This window comes from Mirounga leonina, unplaced genomic scaffold (genome assembly GCF_011800145.1).
Source record: "Mirounga leonina isolate KUSES-001 unplaced genomic scaffold, KU_Mleo_1.0 Mir_55, whole genome shotgun sequence".
NCBI classification, from domain to species: Eukaryota; Metazoa; Chordata; class Mammalia; order Carnivora; family Phocidae; genus Mirounga; species Mirounga leonina.
In genome coordinates, this window is record NW_023270816.1 from 8,678,298 (window position 1) to 8,686,375 (window position 8,078).

General features: G+C 55.4%; 1 long non-coding RNA gene across 1 annotated transcript; it reads right to left on the bottom strand.

Annotated features, from left to right (window-relative positions):
* Positions 1 to 1,593: 1,593 nt before the first annotated feature.
* On the bottom strand, positions 1,594 to 7,793 carry LOC118001915. Its single transcript, XR_004676882.1, has 3 exons — positions 7,353 to 7,793; positions 6,770 to 6,878; positions 1,594 to 3,748 (listed from the first exon to the last, which is right to left on the bottom strand). It is a non-coding gene; the product is annotated as an uncharacterized LOC118001915 (long non-coding RNA).
* Between the last annotated feature and the right edge of the window lie 285 nt (positions 7,794 to 8,078).

Sequence of the window (8,078 nt, forward strand, 5' to 3'; positions counted from 1 at the left end):
AACAAAATCCTGGGTGCAGATGGTTTGATTTGGGGATGCCTGTCACTTGGAGCATGTTACAGGCTGAAGCCGGGGATGCCCTCCACACCGTGCACCGCCCATGACAGCCCCACCCCCGCCCCACCGCTGAGCCTCTCCAGCCCAGGGTGTCAGTGTCGTGGAGGATGAGGCTCCGTCTCCCTCCAGCACACACAAAGCCCGGTGTGCCCGGCCCTCCTAACCTCCCAGTGTGATGCCCCCAGAGAGGAGACATCCAGCGGGTCCTAGTAGCCTGCCACTCTGCTCTAGATCCACTTGCTGCCTCCCCTCCCAACGCTGGGTCTCCAGCTGCTTGCAGCTGGTGCAGGACCTATGCCTGCCCACTCAGAATCTTCTGCCTGGATATGATTTCGGGGTGAGGGGTGGGGCTCGGAGCACATGGTGGCTTCAATGGGGTCGGGCAGTGAGCAGCCCCATGGGGCCTTGGTACTGGTGGCTTTGGGTGACTCCCCATTGTGACTTTGGCCACACCTGGTCCCTTGCTCCACTCCCCTTCCCACAACACGCTCTCTAGACTCCTCGTGGTGTTGCAGGTGACTCAATAGTCTTCCGATCAGTTCCTTTTTTTTTTTTTTTGCTTAAGTTTTTTAAGAGTCTAACTGGCTCCATCCTTACTATGTGTCTAGCACTAGAGAGAACTCAAAAAATATTTGTTGGAACAAATATGGTGACTAAGAGGGAAAGGAAAAAGGACATATGGTAACATAAAACCAGGGAAACAGCGAGATGGCCTTCACCTTTCCGGAGGTCACCATAGTGTCATGCACGGGCAGGACGTTTGTGGGCAGAAAATACACAGTCTGCCTCTGGGCACCACATGGCCTTCGTGGAGTTAACCGAGTATTTTCCAAAGCAGTCCGAAAACAGGGAGATGATGTCATCAGTGGTGAATAGCGTAGCGCTCACAACCCGGCACTGGGACCAAACCCCCCAAGCCCACACTTGTTACACACATGAACGCCACCTCTAGTAAGCCAGAGAGCAAACCGAGCGCTACGTAAAACTAATCGTTTTAACCGAAAACAACAAAGAAGAAAGATAAATCAGGTTTAATGATAGAAATAAAGCAAAGCCTGAACAGAAGGTTCAGTGCAAATATGTGTTGTGCAAACAGCTCATTTGGGTCAGTTCTCCTGTCCAACTTGTCAGGATGTGAGCCGAGTCTCCTAATCATGAAAAAGCGTATGTGGAAGATTCTAAACGTTACACACAGGTGCGGACACACGCAGACACCCTCTGAGAGGCAAACCTCTCTCTAGAACCATGACACTCGGTGCAAGCACCACACGAGCACAGAACTTGGCAGTAAGGGTTTAGGACTTTCACAGCAAAGCGAACAGAGTCATTTAATATCTGTTGGATCTAATAATTGAGAAAGTCAGCTTGTATTTTGGATGTCTATTTTATTTCACTAAAAATGTGATCGCAGACAGAAAGAAATATGATCCTTAACTGCAGATCATTGGAGAAGCAAAGAAAATATGTAAAATAATGGACTGATCTATGGAAGCGATAGTTTGTGGAAAATCGGCCTGATCACGATTTCACTTCGAACACAACCGTGGTTAGGTTGCTCTGCCTCAAACGGAGGAACGGAGATGGGGTCAAGCTCCCCGTGCTGGAGTGAATGCTTTCTTCATGACGTTCTGTTGCTCCTCCCTCCTGAAGGCTCAGCCCAAAGCCACGGAGACTACATCCGAGGAGCAGAAGCCCCAGGAACTAGTCAGGGAATATTGCCCTCCCACTGCCCCGTGCTGACTTGCCCCCTGGGATTTCCACGTGGAGCCTGGTGGGACTTTGGAGGGTGTCCCTTGTGGAAGGTGGAGTCTATTTTGCACGTCAAAGGAAGAGAGGAGCCAGTGTGATCAGGAGGGGAGATTATGTTGCACTGCTGTATTTATTCCTAGTGTTCACTGCCTGTCTTTCCCGGCCTGTCCCGAGGGACAACTGCCCCCACCCTGTGGCATCAGGCTGGGGCTGGGCCAGCAGGTGCTCGAGAACTGTGAAGAGCCGTCACGTGGTTTCTCCATGGACCTTTCCCCTCTAACCAGAGGGAAAACCCTAAGAATGGGTCCTGGGTGAGGAGGGGCCCTGACAAGAAGCCTGGCCTGGAGCTGACATGACATAGAAGCCACTGGATGGGGTTGGGGTGGGGGGGTCGTCAGCACAGCACAAGCATACCCAGCTGAAACCCTCCACCCCGGGAAGAAAGGTCTAATTCTCTTTGCTGTTGCTGTTTGCAGATGTATTCACACTGAACCCACTAAAAACAAGAAGGCAAACATTGTGCCACATTTTGGCCTGTATTGTGATGTAGGAACGAGAAGAAAATGAAAGCCTGTGGTCTGGTGAGGTCCGAGAGGTGGGGCTCATCATTCCAGCCAGACGGCGCTGGGCCCCGCCTCTCCTGCGGGGGGAATCGGTCTGCTTGCTGATAAAGCACAGCCTGGGAAGTCACACCGCAGAAACGACGCAGCGTCAGGAGCCCACGCAGGAAGAGCCCTGGACTGAGGATGAGCAGGTGAAACCGGGCAGAAGGAGCTGAAGGCTGAGCCGGGCAAGAGTCAGGCGCTTCAGTCCGCCAGGTAGGCCAAGGTGGGCGCGAGCAGCGGGGGTCGGCCGGAGGTGAGGGAGTTGTGTGCAGGGCACCCAGGTCTCCCTGGAACAGAGCGCCTGGATGCCACTCTGCCTCCACCTCTGCAGAGAGAAGGGGGGGTAGGCAGACGCGGCTCGTGTGGCTGGAGGGCCAGGTGGCTGGACGTGGCTCCCACCATGTCCTGGCTCAATGTCAGAGGTACAGACACGGGTTGTCCCACGTTCGAAGAGTTCACATGCACACAGAAACCATATAACCTAGTAGGTGCCATCATGAGCATCGCTGGAAGATCCCTGGAGGCGTGGAGGTAGCAGGTCCTGGCCGCAGTGTGCTCGGAGACTGGACGTCACCCTCGAGGGCGACAACGAGGAGAAGGAGGAAGAGAGCAGGGAGGGACGAGGACAAGGATTCCGGACTGTGCCCTCAAAGCTTCGGCTCATTGAGAGGAATCCCAGAGGCCCAGAACACATGTCACGTGTCAATTTCTGGATCTGCCACCGAGGACCGTGGGCTCCGAGTCTGCAGTGAGGGACTGAGGCTCTCAGCTGGCCGGTGAATCTGGCTGCCTGGAACCAGACTCCCCACGCAGTCCTGCAGTTCTCTCTATGAGCAGGAAGGACACGATGCTGTAGAGGGTTCCCTGATGGCTGGACGTCCGTGTGACTCCCCGAAGGCTCAATACAGCTGCAGTTTGATGGGAATGAGGGGGACCAGAAGGCTCCTGAAACCCTCTTACTAAGGAACAGCTTCTTCTGCAGGTAGGAGGCACTTTGTGACGAAGGTGAGTTAGTCTTAGTCCTTGTGCCAAAGGTGCCCTTGCATGGATGCATGGTTCTTGGACTGTGCCTAGGCCCCCTGGGGAGCTCGTGGGACACATTCCTGACCCCACACCAAGGATTTGCCATCAACTCTGGCTGCACGTGAGGAACACCAGGGAGTGTTATTAAAAACACCTAAGTCAGAGGCCCCACTCCTGGACCGTCTGATTTACTTGGTCAGGGCGGGACCCCCCTCAGGGTTTTCAAAGCTCACATGCAAGGCTGAGACCCACCTGTGTAGGGTGGGATGGGCACGGGCAGGCCTGGGAGCCGTCCGAAGCACAAGGGTGAGACCCTGGAGGGAGGAAGGATGAATTTGGTGGCTAAGTGAGCAGAGGATCGCCAGGGCTTTCTTACCCACAGGAAAGCAGCAGGAAGAAGTGGTCCAGGACCAGTGCTGGGCCCCCGGTTTAGACAGTGAGGGGCCGGCAACACAACGTTGCTCATGACAAAGGTGGGGTGGGTTTGTGGGCGAGAGTGGGAGTGGCGTTTATGCCCTCGTAGGCCCCTGGTCCTGGCGTGCCCTCGCACAACCTCACGCCTGGCCGAGGATCTCCCATCCTCCCCGAGAGCCTCGGAACGCATCTCTTCTCTGAGAACAGAATCAGCTGTGGCACATGGGGCCTAGTTACCCCCCGGAACCTCACTTCCAGGGTCCAAAGCCGGCCTCTCTCCCCCGTTCAAGGGTGAATTCCAGCAGGACCAGGACGAGTCTGACTCTTCTTCCGTCACTGGGTCCCAGCTCAGCATCTGGCGTACGGGGGCATCTGTGTGTGTCTGTCACACGGTGGGAAGACATTGCTTCCCGTTTCAAGGGTCTTGGGATGTAAGAGTGGGGAAGTCCCAAGGACGGTTCGAAGCTAGGTTTAAACCCTGTGGTAGTGCACAGAAGAGGAAGTGATAGACGTGCTTCCTGGCGTCCCCGCAGCAGGTGCTCAGAAGGGCAGGTGGGCGGAGGAGGGGAGACTGAGCGGGCCCTGGAGGACCCGGTCGGTGGAGCAGAAGGAGAAGAGCTGCTCCGGCCGGGAATATCGTGAGCAGAGGCAGGACAGAAGGAGAGGAGGCCGAGTGCTCGCTGGGACCAGGACGGCTGAGGGTCACTGGCAGGCGGGACGGGCCAGGGGCTCCAGGGAACAGACGGAAGGTCAGCTCGGGCATGGCCTGGGGTAGCAAAAGGGCCCCTGTGCTGTTGTTGGAGCTTGTCGAGCAAGGCCCCAGGAGCTTCCTTCCCCTGGCACGCGCGGTGGCCTCCAGCTCTCCTGGCCTGTGGTCACCAGCAGCAAAGTGCTTGGCAGGACCAGCCCCACGGGGCCGGCTATGGCCCATACGCTCGGGACTGCACCACTCTGCTCCCTGGGCCTGGAAACGCCACTTGGTCTTGCCTCTGTCTCCATCAGAGAAGGGCCTTCTCCCCACGGCCTCCCGGATTGGGTCTAGAGTGGCAGAAACACAGGCTGGGGCCAGGTGACCCCTTCCCTGCTATCCTCACCAGAGAAACCGCACTTTCTCTTGACCCCAGCTGCAGTCTGAGGTCTCCTGCCCTTGCACAGGGCTGACCCCTGCTCGGGGCCTCTGAGGGAGCTCAGCTATTTCCCTGGCCCCATCTTGTGGTGCCTTCCAGGCGGTGGTAGCCAATTCTATTCTGACCGCGGCCTCCCTGCCCATCCCTGGTTTCTGGCTGCCCGCCTCACACACACACACACACACACACGGCTCCCATGGGAGCCGGCAGGGGCCCCGCTGGTAGAGTCCCAAGCTCCCCGAAGGCTCTGTTCCCAGCCCACAGCGGTCAGGAAATATTCGCATCCCTTACCCCAGCTCTGCAGTACCTGCTCTTCAGTCCACCTGGGGCCCAAGAGCCACTGAGCCTCACCCTTGGGTTTTCAGGCAGGAGCCAGGTGGGGCCGGGCACCTACCCAGGGGAGCTCGGGAGGCCCCCTCCCCAAACTTATGATCAGACCCAGCTCCATCGTGGAGCTCCAACAACAGGACACCAACAACCACCCCCAAACGAACCTCCCAGTCACCACCTCACTGAGCCTGAGAACTTCGTCTTGGGTGGGAGATCAAGAACCATGAGATGGTGTTCAGCCATCTTCTTGGACAGTTCCCTCTCCAGAAGAGGATACCTATGGTCTCTGGGGGCCTTGGTTGGAACTTTATAACTGCCAGCTCACAGGCCAAGCTGCAGGCTCCCTGGGCACTCTGCATCATGTGACCGGCGGCCCCAGAGATCCTGAGGGTCTGCACATACACACACACAGACATTTCAGGTCAGAGGAAGGGGCCATTTGGCTTGGGGATGGTGGTTCCAGGCCCCCATCCTCAGGAGCACCCACAATCTCCCAGAGAGGGCTGGGGGCCCAGCATCACTGCGGGGAAGAAGCGGTAAGAGGGTTAGAACTGAAAGGGGCTAGGGGTCCTCTAGTCTTCCACAGATGACAAAACTGACCCAAGTTCACAGTTAGTGACACTCAGGTCACCGGGGCCACATCTGACAAGGGCCAATTCTAGAATGCCAAAGACAGCAGATACTGCTCTAGGGTGTTCTTTTCTCTTCTCCCCCAACTTTTACACCGCTCCCCACCCTTCATTCTCACCTAACACCTGCTAACCTCTGGACACTTCTCACCAGCTTGGGAGGGTTGTCGCCAAAGCTCCATGGGAGCGCTGGGTTTCTCAGTTTGAGTAGGACGTTCAGAGGTGTCGCATGATTACATGCGGGGTTTTACAAACCCACAAGTTGTAACAGCTGTAATTGTATTAAATAAACACGGACATTTTGTCTCGTTCAGCCCAACAGCTTGGGAAGCAGAAACCATCAGCTGCATCATCAAGCCTTAGGTCTCTGGACCAGTAAGTACCACATCCCCTGCCACGGCCAGCCCCGTGCGGCCCAAGCACTCACTGACTCCTGAGTCACCCTGGACTCCATACACCTGTTTCCCAGCCCAAATCTGATCTGATGAGAGACCAGTCATGAAGATAGTCCTGAATAAATGAAGAGGGAAAGCAAGGTGGGAACTCAGTTCCTCTGTGGCCGGGTAGCCGCCATCTGACCTGTTGGTGAGAGTGGCCTGGTGCACAGCAACCCAGGAGAGAAGGCCATGTGCTCTTTCCACGTGGCCTAGAAGAGGCTCGTCACCTGTTGTGGAGACGGCCAAATCAGGACGGGTGTCTGCTGAGGACAACTTCTGCCGAGTGTGAAAGAGCACACCAGCAGGGCAGTGGTCCCAGCGGAAGCCACCTGTCCCACCTTCCTCGCTGCAATCCACACTGGGACCACGGCAGGTGGGAGGGCGGCCCGCACACTCACGTTTTCCTCTGCAGACATGGTTCGTCGTGGGCAGTCTCCCGGAAGAGAGGGCAGGGGCCCCAGAAAGTCTGATGTGCAATTTTACTTGATTGCTGCCTCTTCTTCAGCCCTGCCAGGAAAACATTTATGAATAGCGCGTCTGCCTTTGATGATGAAGGAGCTGGAGTGGTCCTCGAGGGAAGCCCTAGAGAGCGGGAGGGCCCCGCAGGGTCTTCTCAGGTGCTCCTCCAGCAGTGGGGGTGGGTCCCTCATGGTCACAAGGCCTGGCCTGTGGCCTTGGAGCCCAATGGGACCAACTGTCCAGACCTGGGGCTCTACCTCCAGCACGGTCTCCTGGCAAGATGAGAGGAGCGTGGGAAAGCAGGAGGCCCCATGGCCGTGTCTACACAGTCCCCACCAAAGTAGAGGAGCCAGATACCTCCCCTGCATGTCTGACTCGGACGTTTGTCCACAGCCTGGTGCTCTCCAGGGACCGCTGCCTGCCTGGCTCTGGATTCCAGTGACCTCACGTGTGCATGGAATCAGGAAGCCATCGCCTTGGGACCCCTGGCTACATACCCTTAAGGGCTCATCCCATCCATACCCCGAACCATCCGGAGACAACTTGGCTCTGTCCAGTTCCATAAAGTGTGGGGTGTTGTCCCCCGCATCTTGGAGAAGGTTCACGTTCAGGAAAGCCAAGAGGCCGCTCCCGCCGTTAGTCACGCCAGGAATTCACATTTCTCCAGAACTCCTTCCAGCCCTCCATCACAGGGAAGATGTGATGCTCTCTTGGGACCTATATTTGCAAGGTTTCTCTTCTAAATGACGAGGAGGAAAGAAACAGAATTCACAAGGATTTTAAGTTGCTGTGCTTGTGGTATATTTAAATAATCGGTCCGTGCAGCTGGGGTGCAGGAAGTAAGTTTTTAGTCACAGGTTCCTGACTCTGACCACAGAGCTGTGTTTTGGCTTCATTTTGTTATTAACTCTCCAGGGACAGCCAGGGTCCAACACAGAAGAGCTCTTAACTCAGCTGAGAAGGAAAAAAAACATTTAATGGTGCTGCCATTTAAAAGCCATTTTAATGACCAAAAAAAAAAAAAAAAAAAAAAACCTCTACATTATCAGCAAGAGTATATAAGAATGTAATAAATCTCCTTTCTTCCTGAGGCTTTGTCATGAAAATTGGAGGGGTATCACAATCCACTCTCATTGTTAGCTTTATTCTTGCAAAATAAATAGAAAACATCCAAAAGACAGCAAACAATGTAATGTTTGTTTTTCCCCAGTGGTATTTTACATAAAGTGGCTTTACAGGCCTGCCAGG